The sequence below is a fragment of the Protomyctophum parallelum genome, assembly GCF_964188405.1.
Source record: "Protomyctophum parallelum genome assembly, chromosome: 22".
Taxonomy (NCBI): domain Eukaryota; kingdom Metazoa; phylum Chordata; class Actinopteri; order Myctophiformes; family Myctophidae; genus Protomyctophum; species Protomyctophum parallelum.
This window is the reverse complement of record NC_139714.1, coordinates 38,272,834-38,299,333: the sequence shown is the minus strand read 5'-3', so window position 1 is coordinate 38,299,333 and position 26,500 is coordinate 38,272,834. Positions and strand designations below refer to the sequence as shown.

At 48.2% G+C, this 26,500-nt stretch overlaps 1 pseudogene across 1 annotated transcript in view; it reads right to left on the bottom strand.

The window, feature by feature from the left end:
• Window positions 1–26,500, bottom strand: part of LOC310853176 (voltage-dependent L-type calcium channel subunit alpha-1C-like) — a 290,615-nt pseudogene that overhangs the window by 8,633 nt on the left and 255,482 nt on the right. Inside the window, exons 22-31 of the transcript XR_014571111.1 lie at window positions 18,535–18,600; window positions 17,042–17,133; window positions 15,063–15,240; window positions 14,653–14,780; window positions 11,411–11,507; window positions 11,057–11,159; window positions 9,981–10,082; window positions 7,615–7,742; window positions 7,306–7,446; window positions 5,687–6,129 (exon numbers count right to left, since the gene is read on the bottom strand). The product of XR_014571111.1 is annotated as a voltage-dependent L-type calcium channel subunit alpha-1C-like (transcript). The remainder of the gene's footprint in view (window positions 1–5,686; window positions 6,130–7,305; window positions 7,447–7,614; window positions 7,743–9,980; window positions 10,083–11,056; window positions 11,160–11,410; window positions 11,508–14,652; window positions 14,781–15,062; window positions 15,241–17,041; window positions 17,134–18,534; window positions 18,601–26,500) is intronic.

Sequence of the window (26,500 nt, the reverse complement as noted above, 5' to 3'; positions counted from 1 at the left end):
TATTAGAAGCTTTTTATCAAGAATTGATCAATGTCAGTATGTCACCATGGTGTACACTGTACAAAATAAGAAAAAAATAAAATAAAAGGGTGCTCTAGCACCCCCTAGTGTCTAGCTGTGCACGCCACTGGTGATCGGCCCGGATTTCCGATCAGGTGATCAGATCGAGACATCCTTAATGGTTACATTATAATTAGGGTCATTAGGTATTAGTTATATTGTGTCAATGGAACTAACACAGTATTCCTATTCATCGGTAATGAAAACTCCCCTTTCAAGGTTTTGAAGATAAAAAATTGCATATACATTTTATTTTCTATAATTTAATGTTGCATTATCAATATAATGATTTGTGCAGGGGCCACTTGCAATACCCTCATGGCCCACCAGTGGTCCCATGCATGCCCACAGGTTGAGAACCACTGATTTAAAGGAACGCTACACTCAACAAGATGCGTTTGGATGTTTAGTCAGTTCGTGACATTAACTGTTGCAACAAGGAGATCGAGGCTGGCCGGTCACTCTCCCAGCCAGCCCAATGCATAATTGCCACACCCCTTAATTGCACCAAACGGGCGACTAGTTGGGACAGATCTGAACACTTCTGCACCCTATCCTGTCACGTCGCAAGCTGATGGAGACAAATGATTGTGAACTGGTTCAGAAGCGGAATTTGCCTATAGCGGCTCCGAGGTGCCTAACGGGGCTAAAGTTAAAGCTAAGCTACAGGATAATAGCAATTCAGTGTTGGACTGGGACTGTGGGTGGAACAACGGACAGGGCATTCACATCGCCTCAAATGAGTGACCCGTGGTCAGACTTTGTCCCGACTGATCACCAGTACAATTTGAGTGAGAATATTGAGTTAGCAGGTGGTGCTGTGGGAGCCAACATGAACATCGATCACGAGGGCTGCATCGATCTAGCCTGGAATCCATGCAGGGTCCCGTTTGAAGCGATCTCTAAAAACCCTGTTGAGATGCAGGTTTGTTGGCGTTCTGTGTAAGCCTCTGCATGTGCGCTGTAGATCCTCCCCTGCAGTTGAACATGGTTATTGTGGCGTTGACGGCAGGTCTGTAGCGCAGGGGCCCATTGTCTCATAATCCGCTTATGAATATGTGGATGTACAAAAGAAAGATGCAGGGGCGGTAAGTATCCTGGTGAGCTAGCCAAATGCATCAGAGATGGAAATGGTGACCTAGAATCTAGTGCTACAGTACATGAAACATGTGTGATTCAAAATGGGTTCTGCACCATGTAGGTCATACTGTAGATGATGGGGGAAAACACGCTTAGAATCTCAGATGTTTCATATAGACTAGCAGAATTCACGCTTTAAAGAAACATTGTCGTAATTCTTATCGTCCTTCTCCAGTGATGCATCACGTTGCAACAGAAAGCCGTTTCCATTTCTCTTTCTGCTCTATAGATAACATGCCTAATAAATAAATGAGGAATTCTAACGATATTAATAGATTTTTTTTGTCTTTTTTTACTAATGAGAAAATAAGTGTGTGTGTGTGTGTGTGTGTGTGTGTGTGTGTGTGTGTGTGTGTGTGTGCACACGTGTGTGTGAGAGAGAGAGAGAGAGAGAGAGAGAGAGAGAGAGACTGCATACAGGTGCAGGGCATCAAGGCTCCAATGCCACATTTCCAGAGGGTGCTCTCCCGTGCTTTTTGTCTTTCCTTTTGAAAACAAAAAGGCTATATGAGTACCATGAAGCGCCGCTTGTTCGACATTGACGAACCAGGAATGCGTGCCAAAAACAGTGCCATGCGTTGGCACCATCATGGCGGCCATTTGCGGCTTGTAGTTTTCTGTCAGTGAGCCAAACATTGAAACGTCAAGTCAAACAAACCATACACAGCGGAGAACAAGCACTGTGCCGGGCCGGCCCGCCCCGCCTGCACTGCCCACAGCCCCGCGAGACATCACGGCAAATGGTATGTGTCTGTTAGCCTCGGACTTGGGTTTCAGGTGCTTTGGCTGAAGCGCATGTGTGAGTTGAGCCTCAGCAGCCAGAACCTCTGATAGAGTATAGGTACTGTAGAAAGCACCGAAGTCTGACGTCAATATCGGTATAGAGGGGCGCAAATCCACTGGTTCATGTACTTTTTATTTGCATTGTAAATTAGATCGCCTCATATTAGAACTATGTTTGAAAAATAAACAAATCATCCAGGCCGCTGCACTCATAATGTGTCCAGATTTGACTGAGGGACTGCCTTGTTTAATTTTCGGTTTTTCATGTCATGTGAAAGCAGGGAATCATATAGTAGCTTCAAACTGACATATTGGTTGTTCAGTTTGACCCACCAGTTTTGGAGAGTAATGTCTTGCAGAAAACAGCGAGTTGAGAAAACAGGCTTGAAAGGTTCACTTCTGTGGTCTCTAACATTACACCTACCTGTAGCTACATGTTTAAGCAGTTATTTTATATTTACATTTATTTCAGACATGCTCTAGTATGTGAAGAGTCTGCCTCTGCCTTAACTCATTTTGGATAAACAAAAAAAAAAGCTGGAGGTTGCACAATGGCAGGCTATCAGTCAAATCTGGTCACATATGGATATGAAGAATCAACTGACTGAGAGAAAACGCTATTGTTACTGCTACTGAATTAGTACAATTTTCGCTAAAAGCATCATATATGTATGATGTCGCAAACGATACAGAGACACCTCCCTGACAATAACAAAGAGACAGCTTGTTTATTTTTGGACCACAGTGCTTATATGAAACGATTTTAAGATGAGCCCATGTTATTCTCCATAGAGAAATGACGTCCGTGAACCAGGGGGGGAATGGAGGGGACGAGTGAGTGACGTCAGGAGTTCGGCACTCTATAGTCAAGTTGCAGCAGTGCAACCAGAGCCTCTGATAGAGCAGGTTTGGTAAGGTTGCAGCAGTGCAACCAGAGCCTCTGATAGAGCAGGTTTGGTAAGGTTGCAGCAGTGCAACCAGAGCCTCTGTTAGAGCAGGTTTGGTAAAGGTTGCAGCAGTGCAACCAGAGCCTCTGATAGAGCAGGTTTGGTAAGGTTGCAGCAGTGAGTGCATTCTGTGTGGTGGGCGAATGTGGTGGCGATGTTTGTGGACAGTACGCTATCGCCATAGCAACTAAAGCGGCATGGTGCATAGCAACCGGTGTTAATGAAGCAGGAAATACCACCAGGACTGTGATGGTAGGAATCACGTCATCACGCACGCACACACGCACGCATGCACGTACGCACGCCACAATCATTCTCTCTCTCTCTCTCTCTCTCTCTCTCTCTCTCCCCATTATGGTAACATACCGCATGAAGGCGTCAAAAAAACACGTCCTGCTCGCCACCAGAAAACAACAACAACAAGGGGAAAAAAAGAGTAAGAAAGAAAGAAAGAAAGAAAGAAAGAAAGAAAGAAAGAAAGAAAGAAAGAAGAAAATGAACATAAGGTAAAAGAAACCAAAAAATATATTCTGAACAAGCTGAGACACTGAGGGGCTAAAAGAGAGAGAGAAGAGAAAACACTACATTGTACTGGCACTGTACTATATTGTACAGTACCGTACAAGGTACTGTACTGTACAGTACAGTACAGTACTGTACTGTACAGTACCGTACAAGGTACTGTACTGTACAATATAGTACTGCACAGTAGATCAGTATACTACTGGTCAGTAGTAGGTCAGTAGTCTACTGGTCAGTAGACTACTGGTCAGTAGTAGGTCAGTAGACTACTGGTCAGTAGTAGGTCAGTAGTCTACTGGTCAGTAGTCTACTGGTCAGTAGTAGGTCAGTAGTCTACTGGTCAGTAGTAGGTCAGTAGTCTACTGGTCAGTAGGTCAGTAGACTACTGGTCAGTAGTAGGTCAGTAGTCTACTGGTCAGTAGGTCAGTAGACTACTGGTCAGTAGTAGGTCAGTAGTCTACTGGTCAGTAGTAGGTCAGTAGTCTACTGGTCAGTAGTAGGTCAGTAGTCTACTGGTCAGTAGTAGGTCAGTAGACTACTGGTCAGTAGGTCAGTAGTCTACTGGTCAGTAGGTCAGTAGACTACTGGTCAGTAGTAGGTCAGTAGTCTACTGGTCAGTAGGTCAGTAGACTACTGGTCAGTAGTAGGTCAGTAGTCTACTGGTCAGTAGTAGGTCAGTAGACTACTGGTCAGTAGGTCAGTAGACTACTGGTCAGTAGGTCAGTAGACTACTGGTCAGTAGGTCAGTAGACTACTGGTCAGTAGGTCAGTAGTCTACTGGTCAGTAGTCTACTGGTCAGTAGTAGGTCAGTAGTCTACTGGTCAGTAGTAGGTCAGTAGACTACTGGTCAGTAGGTCAGTAGTCTACTGGTCAGTAGGTCAGTAGACTACTGGTCAGTAGTAGGTCAGTAGTCTACTGGTCAGTAGGTCAGTAGACTACTGGTCAGTAGTAGGTCAGTAGTCTACTGGTCAGTAGTAGGTCAGTAGACTACTGGTCAGTAGGTCAGTAGACTACTGGTCAGTAGGTCAGTAGACTACTGGTCAGTAGGTCAGTAGTCTACTGGTCAGTAGGTCAGTAGTCTACTGGTCAGTAGTAGGTCAGTAGTCTACTGGTCAGTAGTAGGTCAGTAGACTACTGGTCAGTAGTAGGTCAGTAGTCTACTGGTCAGTAGTAGGTCAGTAGTCTACTGGTCAGTAGACTACTGGTCAGTAGTAGGTCAGTAGACTACTGGTCAGTAGTAGGTCAGTAGTCTACTGGTCAGTAGTCTACTGGTCAGTAGTAGGTCAGTAGTCTACTGGTCAGTAGGTCAGTAGACTACTGGTCAGTAGTAGGTCAGTAGTCTACTGGTCAGTAGGTCAGTAGACTACTGGTCAGTAGTAGGTCAGTAAACTACTGGTCAGTAGTAGGTCAGTAGTCTACTGGTCAGTAGGTCAGTAGTCTACTGGTCAGTAGTAGGTCAGTAGTCTACTGGTCAGTAGGTCAGTAGACTACTGGTCAGTAGGTCAGTAGGTCAGTAGACTACTGGTCAGTAGGTCAGTAGACTACTGGTCAGTAGGTCAGTAGACTACTGGTCAGTAGGTCAGTAGACTACTGGTCAGTAGGTCAGTAGGTCAGTAGGTCAGTAGACTACTGGTCAGTAGTAGGTCAGTAGTCTACTGGTCAGTAGGTCAGTAGTCTACTGGTCAGTAGGTCAGTAGACTACTGGTCAGTAGTAGGTCAGTAGTCTACTGACCTACAGCTAAACATTTTACTTAAGCAAAATGTACTTGGTTACTTTTCCACCACTGGCATCGACGGCGTTCCAAATCCTGCCTATTGTAGCTCCGCCTCCGGTGGAGGGAGAGCTACAATAGACCATTGTAGCTCCGCCTCCGGTGGAGGGAGAGCTACAATAGAACATTGTAGCTCCGCCTCCGGTGGAGGGAGAGCTACAATAGAACATTGTAGCTCCGCCTCCGGTGGAGGGAGAGCTACAATAGAGACCATTGTAGCTCCGCCTCCGGTGGAGGGAGAGCTACAATAGAGACCATTGTAGCTCCGCCTCCGGTGGAGGGAGAGCTACAATAGAGACCATTGTAGCTCCGCCTCCGGTGGAGGGAGAGCTACAATAGACCATTGTAGCTCCGCCTCCGGTGGAGGGAGAGCTACAATAGGCAGGATGTGGAAGGCCTAAACAGTCGTACACATCACCGACTCCGGTGACTCTACACGGAACGCTGAGCGGAACACTGACCTCTTCGGGGGGAAGCACCAGGCGGAGCGCGCCGGCAGCAGGACGGGCGTGAGCGGCTGGTCGCCGGCGCCGTGCCCGCCGTCCACGGCGCCGCTGACGGAGGACGGCGGCTGTTGGCCGGGGAAGCGGCCGACGCCCCCTCCACCACCGCCGCACCCACCGCCTCCCTGCCCCCCCACCACCATGCCAGTGTTGTTGGCATTGTTGATGTTGGCGTTGGAGCCAGAAGAGGAGTAGGACGACGGCGCGAAGGTGGTGGAGTCCATCAGCTTCTCATGGGAGGGGCTCTCCCCCTCGCATGGCGACCCCTTCTGGCTGACGTGCAGCGGCCGCTGGGTGGCGAAGGACTGCGGGAACGCCGTCCCGCTGCCGCCCCGCCCCCCGCCCCCCTCGCTGGGGTTGTAGTAGTTGACGTGGTTGCCGAACAGGCCGCCACCCGGGCGCTGCGCCGGGGGGGGGAGAGAGAGAGAGAGAGAGAGAGAGAGACATAGAGAGAGAGATATGGTTCACAGAAACGCATTAATAATTTGTCATTAAACTGATATAATGACTGATATGATCCAGAATGAAAACTTGACATCCAAACTCAGACATTGACATTGATGCGTCTATGACAGATATATACAGTATTTCACATGCAGGAAAAAACAACAACAAAACTGCTCCCATAAAATATATTAAACCATCAGACATGTCTGACCAAGAGCTTACACTCGAAATAATAACTACAGCTGGACTACTTCAAATGGAGTCCTGTTTGGGACTCCCAAACAAAGTACCTGGATTAGGCTCCAGTATGTTCAAAACTCAGCTGCCAGAGTCCTCACCCACCCGACCCATAAACAACTGCACTGGCTTCCTATGTTAAAGGGACACTTCACCCTTTTTGCAAAAAGATATATGTTAATGACGTTTAGAAGCTTTAGAACACTTCCCTGGGGGTCTTTATGTGTGTAATGTGTGGTTTTAGATATTTTAGATTGTAGCAGTGAGCACAGTGTCTCTGATGTCATGGACACTGGTCTCACTACTTTCCTGGACTACAATTCCCATAATTCTTTGGTGCACTGCTCCTCCTTGTGGATAGGGGGAGAGCTGTCTTACTGAGACAACATGTAGTCCAGGAAGGTAGTGAGACCAGTGTCCATGACATCAGAGACACAGGGCTCACTGCTACAATCTAAAATATCTAAAACCATATATTACACACATAAAGACCCCAGGAAAGTGTTCTAAAGCTTCTAAACGCCATTAACATATATCTTTTTGCAAAAAGGGTGAAGTGTCCCTTTAAGTTCCACATCAATTATTACAAACTCCTCCTTCTCACCTACAAATGTCGAAACGCCCTGGGTCTAAAATACCTCTCAGGTACCTCTCCTCCATAAATCTACTCTGACACAGAACCTGCGGTCCATAAACTTGTCCCCAATACAAACAAGCAAACCTTTATTATTATTATTATTATTATTATTATTCGAAATAGCACTTCTTCATTTAGATTTAACTTTTATATATTTATTCGTATTTATTAATTGAATTATGTTGATGTTATGTTGATCTACTCCTATAACTTAAGTCAAATAACGTGCATGCGTGCGTGCGTGCGTGCGTGGGACCTTCACTCTGAAGATGTCGTCCTCAGACGCAGCAGAGACGGTCTCCTTCAGACCTTTGTCACAGTCCTCCTCCACAGTCAGGTCCCCCGAGATCGCCCTCCGAATCTCCGGACCGATGTCATGGAGGGTCCGCAGGCCAGCCTGACACGTAGATATATATGATACAGTAAAAACAATGCGTGCGTGCGTGCATGGGTACTGTACTGTACTGTACTGTACTGTACTGTACTGTACTGTACTGTACTGTACTGTACTGTACTGTACTGTACTGTACTGTACTGTACTGTACTGTACTGTACTGTACTGTACCTGCAGAGAGAGGGCAGTCTTCGGGGCTACTTTGGCTACCAGACCCTGTTCCTTCCTCTTCTTGAACTTGCGGAAGTATTCCTGTATGAGGAAGGTGGCGTAGAACTTCCCTACGGTCACCTCGTCATCTGCAGGGTTAGGGTTAGGGTTAGGGTTAGGCACTGACATGATGGAGTTTAGCTTTCAGTCATAGTCTCTGCAGGGACACATGATGGAGTTTAGCTTTTAGTCATAGTCTCCTTTCCACTAAATATCATAGGATTTCAGTCGACCAAATCTACAGTTGATTTAGTCGACTAAATATCATAGGATTTCAGTCGACCAAATCTACAGTTGATTTAGTCGACTAAATATCATAGGATTTCAGTCGACCAAATCTACAGTTGATTTAGTCGACTAAATATCATAGGATTTCAGTCGACCAAATCTACAGTTGATTTAGTCGACTAAATATCATAGGATTTCAGTCGACCAAATCTACAGTTGATTTAGTCGACTAAATATCATAGGATTTCAGTCGACCAAATCTACAGTTGATTTAGTCGACTAAATATCATAGGATTTCAGTCGACCAAATCTACAGTTGATTTAGTCGACTAAATATCATAGGATTTCAGTCGACCAAATCTACAGTTGATTTAGTCGACTAAATATCATAGGATTTCAGTCGACCAAATCTACAGTTGATTTAGTCGACTAAATATCATAGGATTTCAGTCGACCAAATCTACAGTTGATTTAGTCGACTAAATATCATAGGATTTCAGTCGACCAAATCTACAGTTGATTTAGTCGACTAAATATCATAGGATTTCAGTCGACCAAATCTACAGTTGATTTAGTCGACCAAAATGCCCTTTTTGCCTTGACGCCGTCGTAATGACTGATTTTATACTTGCTGAAAATAGCCGATCTACATAATCTATAATGACATGCCAAAAATAGAGAAGTCAGGTTGAAAACGGTTAAATGTATTGTGAGGTTAATGAGTGTATAATAGGCCTGGTTCCCATGACAGCATGGGAATGAGGCCATGCTGAGGTCATGTTGTTGGAAATGAGGGCAACACGATGATGACGTCATCCACTGGTTGAATGCACTGTTGTTTTTGGCAGGCAATTTTAGATTTTAGTTTTAGTCATAGTCTCTTCAATATAGTTTTCATTTAGTTTCAGTCACATTTTAGTCACCTGGAATGTTTTAGTGTTAGTCTAGTTTTAGTCGACTAAATCTACAGTTGATTTAGTCGACTAGAATGTATTTTGGAGGGCCTTGATGCCGTCGTAATGACTGATTTTACACTTGCTGAAAATAGCCGATCTACAAGCTCACAACGCGTCGCAGCTGAGCTTGTAGATCATCTATTTTCAGCATGCAACCAAGTAAATTGACTAATACTGAATCTCCACTAGTCCCTTCCTAACATTTTAGTCTAGTTTTTATCTGTTGACGAAATTGTCAGGTTAAGGTGGTCATTGTGGGTGGAGTTAAGTACATATTGTCCCTCCCATTGTCACACCCACTTCTGTCCAGCTCTAGGTGTTGAAATGTTGTGAAGGGGATATTCTCAAACTCTAGACGGGCCCGCCCCAAAGTTATTAGTGCAGTCGCGCCCGGCAGCCGGCGAAAACTAGAGTTCTCAACAGGCCCAAAAGTTAAGGTCCGGCCCTCATCAAACCCTGTACAATCAAGATAATGTCCCCGCTACCACCCTTAGATCTCCATATATGGAGCTGACCTGTTCTGACATTCCATATGTTGATCATCAAACCCAGTACACTCAATACATGCTCCTTATATGGCCAGTGCAGAATTCATTCCATGTTTTTTTTTTTTTTTAACTTACATTTTTATCCCACGATTTTGTAACTCAGTTTTCTTTTCACCCAGTGCCAATTATCTAATGTAATCCTGGGCGCTACACTTCCTCTGCCAACCTGGGGGGGCAGCGGACTGACCTCATGCCTCCTTCTATGCATGAGGAGTCCAAGCTGCTTCTTTTCACCTGACAGAGGGGGATTTCCCCAGCCGGACGTAGCGCGTGGAAGGGACACGTTATTCCGACCAGTTCCTTTCCCCTCCATCAGGCGCCCCGGCTGGCCAGGGGGAGGCAGTTTTAGAGGACGTGCAGATCAGAGGGGGTCAGATCAACATTCCATATGTTGATCTGACCCCCCCATGCCACAGCGCCAACGCTCGCCCAGCAGTCTGCCGTCAACAAGGCGGATGCGTGCACACGACTTCGCCCTTGGGCACCAACATGTGGTCGAGCGTTCTTCCAATCACATCTTTACCAGACACCCAGGGACTTGTTGTAACATGATACCTCCAGCAGGGGGCACTGTTCGTGTGTTGTAACATGATACCTCCAGCAGGGGGCACCACTTGATCCAACAGCTTCATGCTGGTTCTCTTCCAGATTTTCTTCACGATGGCTCGAAGCTCCTCATTGGCCTGTTCTAGGTTGCCTATGAACACACACGCACGCAGGCACACACACATTTTAACAACGTATTCATGTTCGCATAAAGGAGAGCATGCAAGGGCACAAATATTAAAGGTATAGTTAAGGTTACATTCATAAAATCATGGCATGTGTTTTCATGGTACAATAGGCATTATGTCACTCAGTACTCTATGGCTATAAGTAACAGCGTCTCCGTCAATTTTAGCATGAGCCTTTTTGCCTCATTGTTTAGCATCCCAAGTTGTTGGAACCGTCTCACAACTAGTCTGTGCGTACTGTACGCCATAGGCTGCCAAATATAAAGACAAATAGTCTACACACCAATAGCCCAGCTCTGAGACGGTATGTAGGGGTGTTTTTCTACACACCAATAGCCCAGCTCTGAGATGGTATGTAGGGGTGTTTTTCTACACACCAATAGCCCAGCTCTGAGATGGTATGTAGGGGTGTTTTTCTACACACCAATAGCCCAGCTCTGAGATGGTATGTAGGGGTGTTTTTCTTATGACAATGGTCATAAAAGCTTCCTCTAGGCCAGGGCATTCACTTCTAGTCATTTTTCCTAGTTGCCTAGTTTACTAGTCGACCTTTTTTTTTGGGGGGGGGGGGGGGGGAATAAATATGTGTACATTTAAAAACTGTGTACATTGGTGACTATTTTTACACTTATCAACTAGTCCCAACAAGGCCGACTAGTGTATTTACTAGTTGACTAGTTGCTTAACGCCCTACTCTAGGCTAGGGTCAAAGGTGCAGGTTATCCCTAATCCAGACACTTCTCTAGACTCTTCAGCAACCACAGTCGTGGACACATGTTTCTGTGAGTCTACTGTACTGTATGTGAATGTATGTTTCTGTGAGTCTACTGTACTGTGTGTGAATGTATGTTTCTGTGAGTCTACTGTACTGTATGTGAATGTATGTTTATGTGAGTCTACTGTACTGTATGTGAATGTATGTGTTTGTGCGTCTTACCGTCAGTCTTGATGCGCAAAGCCGTTCTAACGAGTGCAAACAGCGTAGCGTTGAACATGACTGTCCCATCACTGTTCAGAGGCATGTTCATGGATACCAGGCGCTGTGCGCACGCACACACGCACACACGCACACACAGGCACACACACACACACACGCACACGCACACGCATGCACGCGCACGCACACGCACACGCACACGCACACGCACACACACACACACACACACACACACACACACACACACACACACACACACACACACACACACACACACACAGCTGTTGCAGTAAATTGATCATCACCGCTAACATTATAATGGAACCAATAGCTGTCATGATCAGTTATAGTTACCTTGCAAGCCACTCTGTGTGGACAGAGTTTACCGAAGCCAAGAGGAGGTTGAATCCTCCGCAGCAACGTCACAACATCCAGATGTTTGATCCTTCCTCTGGAGACACACACACAGACACACACACAGACACAGACACAGACACACACACACACACACACACACACACACACACAGACACAGACACAGACACAGACACACACACACACACACACACATGCACGTGCATATCATACAACTGCAAGTAAAATGTGTCCCTTAATTTCTCCTGACGACGCTGATTAATTATGTCCTTGTTGGAGACATCACACGCATACAATAAACTACATCCATCATCAAAACTGGTTTCATCAAATGGATTACATCAGGCTTTTGAGAGCTTCTAAGCAGAGCATGAGAGACTGCTGTGCCACCGTCTACACGGAGACCTGGCTCGACCAGAATATAACGGACGACGCAATTCATCTGGACGGGCTGTCACTATTTAGGGCTGACAGAGTGCTAGCCTCGGCTGGTAAGCTGAGGCGGTCCGGCGGTCTGGCTGTCTACATAAACAGGGTGGTATCGACACACTGCTCACCACAAGTAGAGCTCATGATTGTAAACTGTCGACCGTTCTATCTGCCACGGGAGCTGACGGCCGTCATCATTGTAGCGGTCTATGTGCCACCGGAGGCTAATGTGAAGGAAGCGATGGGACTACTTTACAACAACATCAATGCGCAGCAGACGGCGCATCCCGACGCTTTTTTTGTGATAGCTGGGGACTTCAACCAGGCAAGTCTCAAAACTGTGTTACCAAAATTCTATCAGCATGTTGACTGTGCGACGAGGGGCAACAACACATTAGATCATGTGTACACCAACAGCCCCCCTCCCCAATATTGGCTCTTCTGACCATGCAGCTGTAATGCTCACACCTATTTATAGACCCAGGGTGAAGCAGAGCAGAGCAGAACTGAAGGAGGTTAGAATGTGGCCACAGGAGGCAATCCCAGCACTGCAAGATTGTTTTGAAGACACACAGTGGGACATATTTAAGGAGGCAGCAACATATGACAATGTTGTCAACCTGGATGAGTATACAGAGACTGTCATTGGATACATCAATAAATGTATTGAGGACGTGACGGAGGTTAAGACCATTAGGAAGAGAGCCAATCAGAAACCTTGGCTGACCAGAGATGTCTACACACTGTTGAGGGCTCGAGATGTGGCATTTCAATCTGGGGACACTGCAGCGTTTAAGCTGGCAAAAAACAACCTGGCTCGGGGCATCAGGGACGCGAAGCGGCTGTATGGGCAGACACTCAACGGCTACTTCACGAACAACAACGACCCCAGACGCTTGTGGCAGGGCTTTAGGACACTGTCTGATTATAAGCCCCCCTCCCAGCAGGTTGGCCACAACGACCCCTCACTACCAGACAGACTCAATGACTTTTATGCACGGTTTGAGGTCGACAACACCACCGAGGCACAGATCCCCCCACCATCTCCCAGCGAGCAGAGGCTGCAGCTGTCGGCAGCTGGGGTAAAGAGGGCCTTCGCCAGCGTCAACCCACGCAAGGCGGTGGGACCGGATGGGATTCCTGGGTGTGTGGTGAAGGGGTGTGCTGAGCAACTTAAGGATGTTTTTTCAGATATCTTTAATATATCGCTCAGCCAGGCAGTTGTGCCCACCTGCCTCAAGAGCGCCACCATCGTGCCAGTGCCAAAAAAGCCAAATCCAACTGGTCTAAATGACTTCCGACCTGTGGCCCTTACACCTGTGGTGATGAAGTGTTTTGAGCGGCTTGTACTACAACACATCAAGAGCAGCCTGCCTGCAGACCTGGATCCACTACAGTTTGCATACAGAGCCAATCGCTCCACAGATGACGCCGTCTCAACTGCACTCCACCTCACCTTGTCACATCTAGAGAAAGAGAACACCTACGCCAGGCTCCTGTTCATTGATTTTAGCTCAGCATTTAACACCATTATTCCACAACAGTTGGTGGAAAAGCTGTGGCTGCTGAATGTGGACCATGGCACCTGCACCTGGATCCTCAACTTCCTGTCTCAGAGGCGACAGCGAGTCAAAGTCAACGGCCAAACATCTGGGACCATCACAGTGAGCACAGGATGGCCTCAGGGCTGCGTCCTGAGCCCCCTGCTGTTCAGCCTGCTGACCCACATCCTCAAATTTGCTGATGACACTACTGTGGTGGGGCTCATTAGTAAAAATTATGAGTCTGACTATAGGAAGGAGGTGGATCTGCTTACAGAGTGGTGCAGATCACATAACCTCTTTCTAAATGTGGACAAAACAAAGGAGATGGTGGTTGATTTTAGGAGGAGAGCCAGCAGCTGCCATCATACACCACTGACCATCGGTGGTGCCCCTGTGGAAAGGGTTAATAGCATCAAATTCCTGGGGGTGCATTTGGCAGACGATCTGACCTCCACGATCAACACCACAGCCATCAGCAGAGACTTTACCCCCTCCGGAGGCTCAAGAAGGCGGGCCTTCCCACTCCCCTCCTCACCACCTTTTACAGGGGCACCATAGAGTCGATCCTGACACAGCTTCACCTCTTGGTTCGGCAGCCTCAGGGCACAGGAACAACACCAGCTGAATCGGGTGGTGAAGACAGCTGGAAGGATCATTGGAGCCTCTGTTCCCTCCTTGTTGGTGCTCTATAAAGAGCATCATTGGGGACCCCCATCATCCCTCCCATGGCCTGTTTATGCTCCTACCCTCAGGGAAAAGGTACAGGAGTATTTGGGCAAGGACAACCAGGATGAAAAACAGGTTTTTCCCAAGTGCAGTGAGGCTCATAAACGAACTGCGCCCCCTTCCCCCCCTTCCCCCCCTCCCCCGGCAAAACTAAATGAAGCGTTGGACTGAACTAGACAGAAAATGCACTTTGGATGCACAACAGCGCTTTAAAAAAACAGTGCTGGTAACGTTTTGTTTTTAAGGATTGCACCATGCCACTTTATTTATTTATAGCTGTGCGTGGTGTTGGTAACTTTTAACTTGTCCATATGAATTGCACGTCATCATACATACTGGGGCTCTTTTTAAATGTTTGTCCATGTTTGGTTTTAGTTTTTAGCTTGTGTTTTTAAATAGGCTCTATGTTTTATGTTGCACTGCCAATAACTGAGGGGAAACGATATTTCATGTTCTTTTGTATGCAAGTAAATCGGAAAATGACAAATAAAATGATTCTGATTCTGATCATAGCAGACTCACTTGGCCTCCGGGTCATACTCGGCCCAGATCCTCTTGAACTCGTCCAGGTGATGTGGACCCAGGATGGACCAGTCTCGGGTCAGGTAGTCAAAGTTGTCCATGATGACGGCCACAAACAGGTTGATGATCTGAAAAAATAAAATAATAATAACAGTCAGACCCGTCTGAACTGAGTGGTGCTGTACTGTACTCGTGCTGTAGTACTGTACTGTGCAAGCCCTCCTCCCTGGCCTGTGTGTGCGTGCGTGCGTAGGTGCGTGCGTGCGTGCGTGTGTGCGTCTGATTCTCCTACTACGTAAGTCCATGCATCCATTTCTGTCTCTCTTTATCCATCCGTCTTTGTCTCTCTGTCTCTGTCTCTCTCTCTCTCTCTCTCTCTCTCTCTCTGTGTGTCTGTGTCTCTCTCTCACCAGGAAGGCACACAGCATGTAGAAGCTGACAAAGTAGATGATGGCGAACTGGCTCCCACAGTCCTCGGGCGGTCCACCCGGGGTCGGGTGGGTGCTCTCGTTGGTCGATCCTTTCTCGCACGGCCGCTGAGGCACGCAGTGCAGCATGATCTCCTGCCACGCCTCCCCTGTCGCACACCTGGCACGCACACGCACACGCACACACACACACACACACACACACACACACACACACACACACACACACACACACACACACACACACACACACACACACACACACACACGGTTTCCCCCTGAATAGCGTTGCTAGTGGTTCAAGTTGTTAAAACACTTTCACTGCCAGCTATTAAATAATTATCTCTTAAGCGCCATCCTTTTCCAGTGAAACCCTTATTGTGAAGGATCCACCGAGACCTGGATGTGGACATACGACGTGTGTTGAGACAGACGCTAGTCTGGACTTTCACCCGGAGAAGACATTGTGTCGGTGGTTTGGTTATGAAGACATTGTGTCAGTGGTTTGGTTATGAAGACATTGTGTCGGTGGTTTGGTTATGAAGACATTGTGTCAGTGGTTTGGTTATGAAGACATTGTGTCAGTGGTTTGGTTATGAAGACATTGTGTCGGTGGTTTGGTTATGAAGACATTGTGTCAGTGGTTTGGTTATGAAGACATTGTGTCAGTGGTTTGGTTATGAAGACATTGTGTCGGTGGTTTGGTTATGAAGACATTGTGTCGGTGGTTTGGTTATGAAGACATTGTGTCAGTGGTTTGGTTATGAAGACATTGTGTCAGTGGTTTGGTTATGAAGACATTGTGTCAGTGGTTTGGTTATGAAGACATTGTGTCGGTGGTTTGGTTATGAAGACATTGTGTCAGTGGTTTGGTTATGAAGACATTGTGTCAGTGGTTTGGTTATGAAGACATTGTGTCGGTGGTTTGGTTATGAAGACATTGTGTCGGTGGTTTGGTTATGAAGACATTGTGTCGGTGGTTTGGTTATGAAGACATTGTGTCAGTGGTTTGGTTATGAAGACATTGTGTCGGTGGTTTGGTTATGAAGACATTGTGTCAGTGGTTTGGTTATGAAGACATTGTGTCGGTGGTTTGGTTATGAAGACATTGTGTCAGTGGTTTGGTTATGAAGACATTGTGTCGGTGGTTTGGTTATGAAGACATTGTGTCGGTGGTTTGGTTATGAAGACATTGTGTCGGTGGTTTGGCCGTCGAATAAAGCTTGTTTTGACCAGGTGACCAGGTGACCAGGTGACCAGGTGACCAGGTGACCAGGTGACCAGGTGACCAGGTGACCAGGTGACCAGGTGACCAGGTGACCAGGTGACCAGGTGACCAGGTGACCAGGTGAATCGGGTGCAGTGCAATCTGGGAAAGGAATCCGACATAAAGGCATGGACGATATTGGTTCATTATGGCGATACGATACATATAGTCAATGTTGCTGTTTTCATTTCGATATACTTAAAAAAAATCGATTATTCGATGCAGTTACTATATAACTCTGAGTACCCCGGAGCCCCTGACATAGGCACAAAGGGTTGTGGTATCCCTGTAGTAACTCTGGGGGCCCCCTATAGGGCCCTGTAGTAACTCTGAGGGCCCCCTAGGGCCCTGTAGTAACTCTGAGGGCCCCCTAAAGGGCCCTGTAGTAACTCTGAGGGCCCCCTAGGGCCCTGTAGTAACTCTGAGGGCCCCCTAGGGCCCCGGGGGGCCCCTGACATAGACACAAAGGGTTGTGGTATCCCTGTAGTAACTCTGAAGACCCCCTAGGGCCCCGGGGGGCCCCTGACATAGGCACAAAGTGTTGTGGTATCCCTGTAGTAACTCTGAGGGCCCCCTAGGGCCCCGGGGGCCCCTGACACAGGCACAAAGTGTTGTGGTATCCCTGTAGTAACTCTGAGGGCCCCCTAGGGCCCCGGGGGCCCCTGACACAGGCACAAAGGGGTGTGGTATATACCTGAAGAGCAGCAGCACAGCCTGTGGGAAGGTCTGGAAGTTGTTGTTCCTGTTGATGTGTGTGTTGTCTTTCAACGCTATCTTACCAAACATCTGCACAGGGGGGAGGAAGTGGTCATAGTGAAACAAACATCTGCACAGGGGGGCAGGAAGTGGTCATAGTGAAACAAACATCTGCACAGGGGGGAGGAAGTGGTCATAGTGAAACACCATATATGGTCACAGGGGGGGAGGAAGTGGTCATAGTGAAACACCATATATGGTCACAGGGGGGGAGGAAGTGGTCATAGTGAAACACCATATATGCAAAGTACGCACGAAGGAAGAAAGGAAGGAAGGAAGGAAGGAAGGAAGGAAGGAAGGAAGGAAGGAAGGAAGGAAGGAAGGAAGGAAGGAAGGAAGGAAGGAAGGAAGGAAGGAAGGAACTTCAAGGAAGGAAGGAAGCTAGAAAAGAAGGAAAGGAGACAGGAGAGGGAAGACAGGCCTTCTTGACTATCACCAATCAGATTGAGAGACCAGCCGTTTGACCCAATCAAAACAAAGTTCATCCTCACTCATGGGTCCATCAATCCAAAGCAAGGATAGGACGTGTATGTATGTACATACATGTAACGGGCGTGTAAGTAATATTTGGTTAAAAGGTTAAATATATTACGATAGCAGTCATTTCTATACACTACTAGTGTTTGGTCACACTTTTTTTCTTATCCAATCAGGACAGAAAGCATGATTAGAACGGAAAACACTATGAAATTGAATGTGATAAATGATCCTTGTGGAGTTCTCTCTCTGATTGGATAACATTATCCTGACCGGAAATTAATATTCATATTTACATAAGTAAGCGCTAAAGACATGGACATACCCCTGTCACTGAGCAATAACAATAAAGCAATGATTAGATTACTATCAGCAGCATATATTCAATAGATTTTCCAACAGAAGATATTTGCATTAGCAGAATATATAGAGAAAGCTTGGGACATACGGACAAAGAAAACTTATATGTGATGTATTTTATTTAAATTTGTATGTTTTTGCTTATTTCTGTTCTGTTTTTGTTTTTATCAATTACTTGGTGTAGCTTCTGTGTGGGAAGTGAACGTGATATTGTTAATTTATGTTGTTGGTGTCTTATAATCCCGTAAGGGATGGGTCTTAACGACAAGACACGAAAATAAAGATTCATTCATACAGTAAAAGTCTTTGTTTTATCACTTACCCAATTTAACCGAAACAGAAAGTGTGAGAGAGAGAGATAGACAGATAGAGAGGGGAACATGACAGCCAGTCAGACAGACAAGAGAGACAGAACACAAACTATACAGGAATAGAAGGAAGACACCAGGGACGGACGCACAGAGGCCCTCGGGCGACAGGGTGACGTCAAGAAGGACACACGGGAGACGGACGACGGCAAGCTAAGAGGGAGAGAGACACAGAGAGACAGAGGGTGGGGGAGAGAGAGAGAGAGAGAGAGGAGGGTGGGCTTACCTGCATGCCGATGACTGCGTATATGAAGAATAGCATCACTATAAGGAGAGCTACGTATGGCAGAGCCTGAGGAGGAGAGAGACATGTCAGTAACACGGCAGAGACACGTCAGAGACATGTCAGTAACATGTCAGTAACACGGCAGAGACACGTCAGTAACACGTCAGAGACACGTCAGTGACACGGCAGAGACACGTCAGTAACATGTCAGTAACACGGCAGAGACACGGCAGAGACACGTCAGTAACATGTCAGTAACACGGCAGAGACACGTCAGTAACACGGCAGAGACACGTCAGTAACACGGCAGAGACACGTCAGTAACACGTCAGAGACACGTCAGTAACACGTCAGTAACACGTCAGAGACACGTCAGAGACACGTCAGTAACACGGCAGAGACACGTCAGTAACATGTCAGTAACACGGCAGAGACACGTCAGTAACACGTCAGTAACACGTCAGTAACACGTCAGTAACATGTCAGTAACACGTCAGTAACATGTCAGTAACACGTCAGTAACATGTCAGTAACACGTCAGTAACATGTCAGTAACACGGCAGAGACACGTCAGTAACACGTCAGTGACACGTCAGAGACACGTCAGTAACACGTCAGAGACACGGCAGAGACACGTCAGTAACACGGCAGAGACACGTCAGAGACACGTCAGTAACACGGCAGTAACACGGCAGTAACACGGCAGAGACACGTCAGAGACACGTCAGTAACATGTCAGTAACACGGCAGAGACACGGCAGAGACACGTCAGTAACACGGCAGAGACACGTCAGTAACACGTCAGTAACACGGCAGAGACACGGCAGAGACACGGCAGTAACACGGCAGAGACACGTCAGTAACACGGCAGAGACACGTCAGTAACACGGCAGTAACACGTCAATAACACGTCAGAGACACGTCAGTAACATGTCAGTAACACGGCAGAGACACGTCAGTAACACGTCAGAGACACGTCAGTAACATGTCAGTAACACGGCAGAGACACGTCAGTAACACGGCAGTAACACGTCAGAGACACGTCAGTAACACGGCAGTGACACGGCAGTAACACGGCAGAGACACGGCAGAGACACGGCAGAGACACGGCAGTAACACGTCAGTAACACGTCAGTAACACGTCAGTAACACGGCAGAGACACGGCAGTAACACGTCAGAGACACGGCAGTAACACGTCAGTAACACGGCAGAGACACGTCAGTAACACGACAGAGACACGTCAGTAACACGTCAGAGACACGTCAGTGACACGGCAGAGACACGTCAGTAACACGGCAGTAACACGGCAGAGACACGGCAGTAACACGTCAGTAACACGGCAGAGACACGTCAGTAACACGACAGAGACACGTCAGTAACACGTCAGAGACACGTCAGTGACACGGCAGAGACACGTCAGTAACACGTCAGTGACACGGCAGAGACACGTCAGTAACACGTCAGTAACACGGCAGAGACACGGCAGTAACACGTCAGTAACACGGCAGAGACACGTCAGTAACACGTCAGTAACACGGCAGAGACACGTCAGTAACACGGCAGAGACACGTCAGTAACACGTCAGTAACACGGCAGAGACACGTCAGTAACACGTCAGTAACACGGCAGAGACACGTCAGTAACACGTCAGTAACACGGCAGAGACACGTCAGTAACACGACAGAGACACGTCAGTAACACGTCAGAGACACGTCAGTGACACGGCAGAGACACGTCAGTAACATGTCAGTAACACGTCAGTGACACGGCAGAGACACGTCAGTAACACGTCAGTAACACGGCAGAGACACGGCAGTAACACGTCAGTAACACGGCAGAGACACGTCAGTAACACGTCAGTAACACGGCAGAGACACGGCAGTAACACGTCAGTAACACGTCAGAGACACGGCAGTTACACGTCAGTGACACGTCAGAGACACGTCAGTAACACGGCAGAGACACGTCAGAGACACGTCAGTAACACGTCAGAGACACGTCAGTAACACGTCAGTGACACGTCAGAGACACGTCAGTAACACGTCAGAGACACGTCAGTAACACGGCAGAGACATGTCAGTAACATGGCAGAGACACGTCAGTAACACGGCAGAGACACGTCAGTAACACGGCAGAGACACGGCAGAGACACGTCAGTAACACGGCAGAGACACGTCAGTAACACGTCAGTAACACGGCAGAGACACGGCAGTAACACGTCAGTAACACGGCAGAGACACGTCAGTAACACGTCAGAGACACGTCAGTAACACGTCAGTGACACGTCAGAGACACGTCAGTAACACGGCAGAGACACGGCAGTTACACGTCAGTGACACGTCAGAGACACGTCAGTAACACGGCAGAGACACGTCAGAGACACGTCAGTAACACGTCAGAGACACGTCAGTAACACGTCAGTGACACGTCAGAGACACGTCAGTAACACGTCAGAGACACGTCAGTAACACGGCAGTAACACGGCAGTAACACGTCAGAGACACGTCAGTAACACGTCAGTAACACGTCAGTAACACGGCAGTGACACGGCAGTTACACGTCAGTGACACGTCAGAGACACGTCAGTAACACGGCAGAGACATGTCAGTAACACGTCAGTAACACGGCAGAGACACGTCAGTAACACGTCAGTAACACGGCAGAGACACGGCAGTAACACGTCAGTAACACGGCAGAGACACGTCAGTAACACGTCAGAGACACGTGAGAGACACGTCAGTAACACGGCAGAGACACGTCAGAGACACGTCAGTAACACGTCAGAGACACGTCAGTAACACGTCAGTGACACGTCAGAGACACGTCAGTAACACGTCAGAGACACGTCAGTAACACGGCAGTAACACGGCAGTAACACGTCAGAGACACGTCAGTAACACGTCAGTAACACGTCAGTAACACGGCAGAGACACGTCAGAGACACGTCAGTAACACGGCAGAGACATGTCAGTAACACGGCAGAGACACGTCAGTAACACGGCAGAGACACGTCAGTAACACGGCAGAGACACGTCAGTAACACGGCAGTGACACGTCAGTAACACGTCAGTAACACGTCAGTAACACGGCAGTAACACGTCAGAGACACGTCAGTAACACGGCAGTGACACGGCAGTAACACGGCAGAGACACGTCAGTAACACGGCAGAGACACGTCAGAGACACGGCAGTAACACGTCAGAGACACGTCAGTAACACGTCAGTAACACGGCAGAGACACGTCAGTAACACGTCAGTGACACGTCAGTAACACGGCAGAGACACGTCAGTAACACGTCAGTGACACGTCAGTAACACGGCAGAGACACGTCAGTAACACGTCAGTAACATGTCAGTAACACGGCAGAGACACGTCAGTAACACGTCAGTAACACGTCAGTAACACGTCAGTAACACGGCAGAGACACGTCAGTAACACGTCAGTGACACGTCAGTAACACGGCAGAGACACGTCAGTAACACGTCAGTGACACGTCAGTAACACGGCAGAGACACGTCAGTAACACGTCAGTAACATGTCAGTAACACGACAGTAACACGTCAGTAACACGTCAGTAACACGTCAGAGACACGTCAGTAACACGTCAGTAACACGTCAGTAACACGTCAGTAACACGTCAGTAACATGTCAGTAACACGACAGTAACACGTCAGTAACACGTCAGTAACATGTCAGTAACACGACAGTAACACGTCAGAGACACGTCAGTAACACGTCAGTAACACGTCAGTAACACGGCAGTGACACGGCAGAGACACGGCAGAGACACGTCAGTAACACGGCAGAGACACGGCAGAGACACGTCAGAGACACGTCAGTAACACGTCAGAGACACGTCAGTAACACGTCAGTGACACGTCAGAGACACGTCAGTAACACGTCAGAGACACGTCAGTAACACGGCAGAGACATGTCAGTAACATGGCAGAGACACGTCAGTAACACGGCAGAGACACGTCAGTAACACGGCAGAGACACGGCAGAGACACGTCAGTAACACGGCAGAGACACGTCAGTAACACGTCAGTAACACGGCAGAGACACGGCAGTAACACGTCAGTAACACGGCAGAGACACGTCAGTAACACGTCAGTAACACGGCAGAGACACGGCAGTTACACGTCAGTGACACGTCAGAGACACGTCAGTAACACGGCAGAGACACGTCAGAGACACGTCAGTAACACGTCAGAGACACGTCAGTAACACGTCAGTGACACGTCAGAGACACGTCAGTAACACGTCAGAGACACGTCAGTAACACGGCAGTAACACGGCAGTAACACGTCAGAGACACGTCAGTAACACGTCAGTAACACGTCAGTAACACGGCAGTGACACGGCAGTTACACGTCAGTGACACGTCAGAGACACGTCAGTAACACGGCAGAGACATGTCAGTAACACGTCAGTAACACGGCAGAGACACGTCAGTAACACGTCAGTAACACGGCAGAGACACGGCAGTAACACGTCAGTAACACGGCAGAGACACGTCAGTAACACGTCAGTAACACGGCAGAGACACGGCAGTTACACGTCAGTGACACGTCAGAGACACGTCAGAGACACGTCAGTAACACGGCAGAGACACGTCAGAGACACGTCAGTAACACGTCAGAGACACGTCAGTAACACGTCAGTGACACGTCAGAGACACGTCAGTAACACGTCAGAGACACGTCAGTAACACGGCAGTAACACGGCAGTAACACGTCAGAGACACGTCAGTAACACGTCAGTAACACGTCAGTAACACGGCAGAGACACGTCAGAGACACGTCAGTAACACGGCAGAGACATGTCAGTAACACGGCAGAGACACGTCAGTAACACGGCAGAGACACGTCAGTAACACGGCAGAGACACGTCAGTAACACGGCAGAGACACGTCAGTAACACGGCAGTGACACGTCAGTAACACGTCAGTAACACGTCAGTAACACGGCAGTAACACGTCAGAGACACGTCAGTAACACGGCAGTGACACGGCAGTAACACGGCAGAGACACGTCAGTAACACGGCAGAGACACGTCAGAGACACGGCAGTAACACGTCAGAGACACGTCAGTAACACGTCAGTAACACGGCAGAGACACGTCAGTAACACGTCAGTGACACGTCAGTAACACGGCAGAGACACGTCAGTAACACGTCAGTGACACGTCAGTAACACGGCAGAGACACGTCAGTAACACGTCAGTAACATGTCAGTAACACGGCAGAGACACGTCAGTAACACGTCAGTAACACGTCAGTAACACGTCAGTAACACGGCAGAGACACGTCAGTAACACGTCAGTGACACGTCAGTAACACGGCAGAGACACGTCAGTAACACGTCAGTGACACGTCAGTAACACGGCAGAGACACGTCAGTAACACGTCAGTAACATGTCAGTAACACGACAGTAACACGTCAGTAACACGTCAGTAACACGTCAGAGACACGTCAGTAACACGTCAGTAACACGTCAGTAACACGTCAGTAACACGTCAGTAACATGTCAGTAACACGACAGTAACACGTCAGTAACACGTCAGTAACATGTCAGTAACACGACAGTAACACGTCAGAGACACGTCAGTAACACGGCAGTAACACGTCAATAACACGTCAGAGACACGTCAGTAACATGTCAGTAACACGGCAGAGACACGTCAGTAACACGTCAGAGACACGTCAGTAACATGTCAGTAACACGGCAGAGACACGTCAGTAACACGGCAGTAACACGTCAGAGACACGTCAGTAACACGGCAGTGACACGGCAGTAACACGGCAGAGACACGGCAGAGACACGGCAGAGACACGGCAGTAACACGTCAGTAACACGTCAGTAACACGTCAGTAACACGGCAGAGACACGGCAGTAACACGTCAGAGACACGGCAGTAACACGTCAGTAACACGGCAGAGACACGTCAGAGACACGTCAGTAACACGACAGAGACACGTCAGTAACACGTCAGAGACACGTCAGTGACACGGCAGAGACACGTCAGTAACACGGCAGTAACACGGCAGAGACACGGCAGTAACACGTCAGTAACACGGCAGAGACACGTCAGTAACACGACAGAGACACGTCAGTAACACGTCAGAGACACGTCAGTGACACGGCAGAGACACGTCAGTAACACGTCAGTGACACGGCAGAGACACGTCAGTAACACGTCAGTAACACGGCAGAGACACGGCAGTAACACGTCAGTAACACGGCAGAGACACGTCAGTAACACGTCAGTAACACGGCAGAGACACGTCAGTAACACGGCAGAGACACGTCAGTAACACGTCAGTAACACGGCAGAGACACGTCAGTAACACGACAGAGACACGTCAGTAACACGTCAGAGACACGTCAGTAACACGGCAGAGACACGTCAGTAACATGTCAGTAACACGTCAGTGACACGGCAGAGACACGTCAGTAACACGTCAGTAACACGGCAGAGACACGGCAGTAACACGTCAGTAACACGGCAGAGACACGTCAGTAACACGTCAGTAACACGGCAGAGACACGGCAGTAACACGTCAGTAACACGTCAGAGACACGGCAGTTACACGTCAGTGACACGTCAGAGACACGTCAGTAACACGGCAGAGACACGTCAGAGACACGTCAGTAACACGTCAGAGACACGTCAGTAACACGTCAGTGACACGTCAGAGACACGTCAGTAACACGTCAGAGACACGTCAGTAACACGGCAGTAACACGGCAGTAACACGTCAGAGACACGTCAGTAACACGTCAGTAACACGTCAGTAACACGGCAGTGACACGGCAGTTACACGTCAGTGACACGTCAGAGACACGTCAGTAACACGGCAGAGACATGTCAGTAACATGGCAGAGACACGTCAGTAACACGGCAGAGACACGTCAGTAACACGGCAGAGACACGGCAGAGACACGTCAGTAACACGGCAGAGACACGTCAGTAACACGTCAGTAACACGGCAGAGACACGGCAGTAACACGTCAGTAACACGGCAGAGACACGTCAGTAACACGTCAGTAACACGGCAGAGACACGGCAGTTACACGTCAGTGACACGTCAGAGACACGTCAGTAACACGGCAGAGACACGTCAGAGACACGTCAGTAACACGTCAGAGACACGTCAGTAACACGTCAGTGACACGTCAGAGACACGTCAGTAACACGTCAGAGACACGTCAGTAACACGGCAGTAACACGGCAGTAACACGTCAGAGACACGTCAGTAACACGTCAGTAACACGTCAGTAACACGGCAGTGACACGGCAGTTACACGTCAGTGACACGTCAGAGACACGTCAGTAACACGGCAGAGACATGTCAGTAACACGTCAGTAACACGGCAGAGACACGTCAGTAACACGTCAGTAACACGGCAGAGACACGGCAGTAACACGTCAGTAACACGGCAGAGACACGTCAGTAACACGTCAGTAACACGTCAGAGACACGTCAGTAACACGGCAGAGACACGTCAGTAACACGGCAGAGACACGTCAGTAACACGTCAGTAACACGGCAGAGACACGGCAGTAACACGTCAGTAACACGGCAGAGACACGGCAGTTACACGTCAGTGACACGTCAGAGACACGTCAGTAACACGGCAGAGACACGTCAGAGACACGTCAGTAACACGTCAGAGACACGTCAGTAACACGTCAGTGACACGTCAGAGACACGTCAGTAACACGTCAGAGACACGTCAGTAACACGGCAGTAACACGGCAGTAACACGTCAGAGACACGTCAGTAACACGTCAGTAACACGTCAGTAACACGTCAGAGACACGTCAGTAACACGGCAGTAACACGGCAGTAACACGTCAGAGACACGTCAGTAACACGTCAGTAACACGTCAGTAACACGGCAGAGACACGTCAGAGACACGTCAGTAACACGGCAGAGACATGTCAGTAACACGGCAG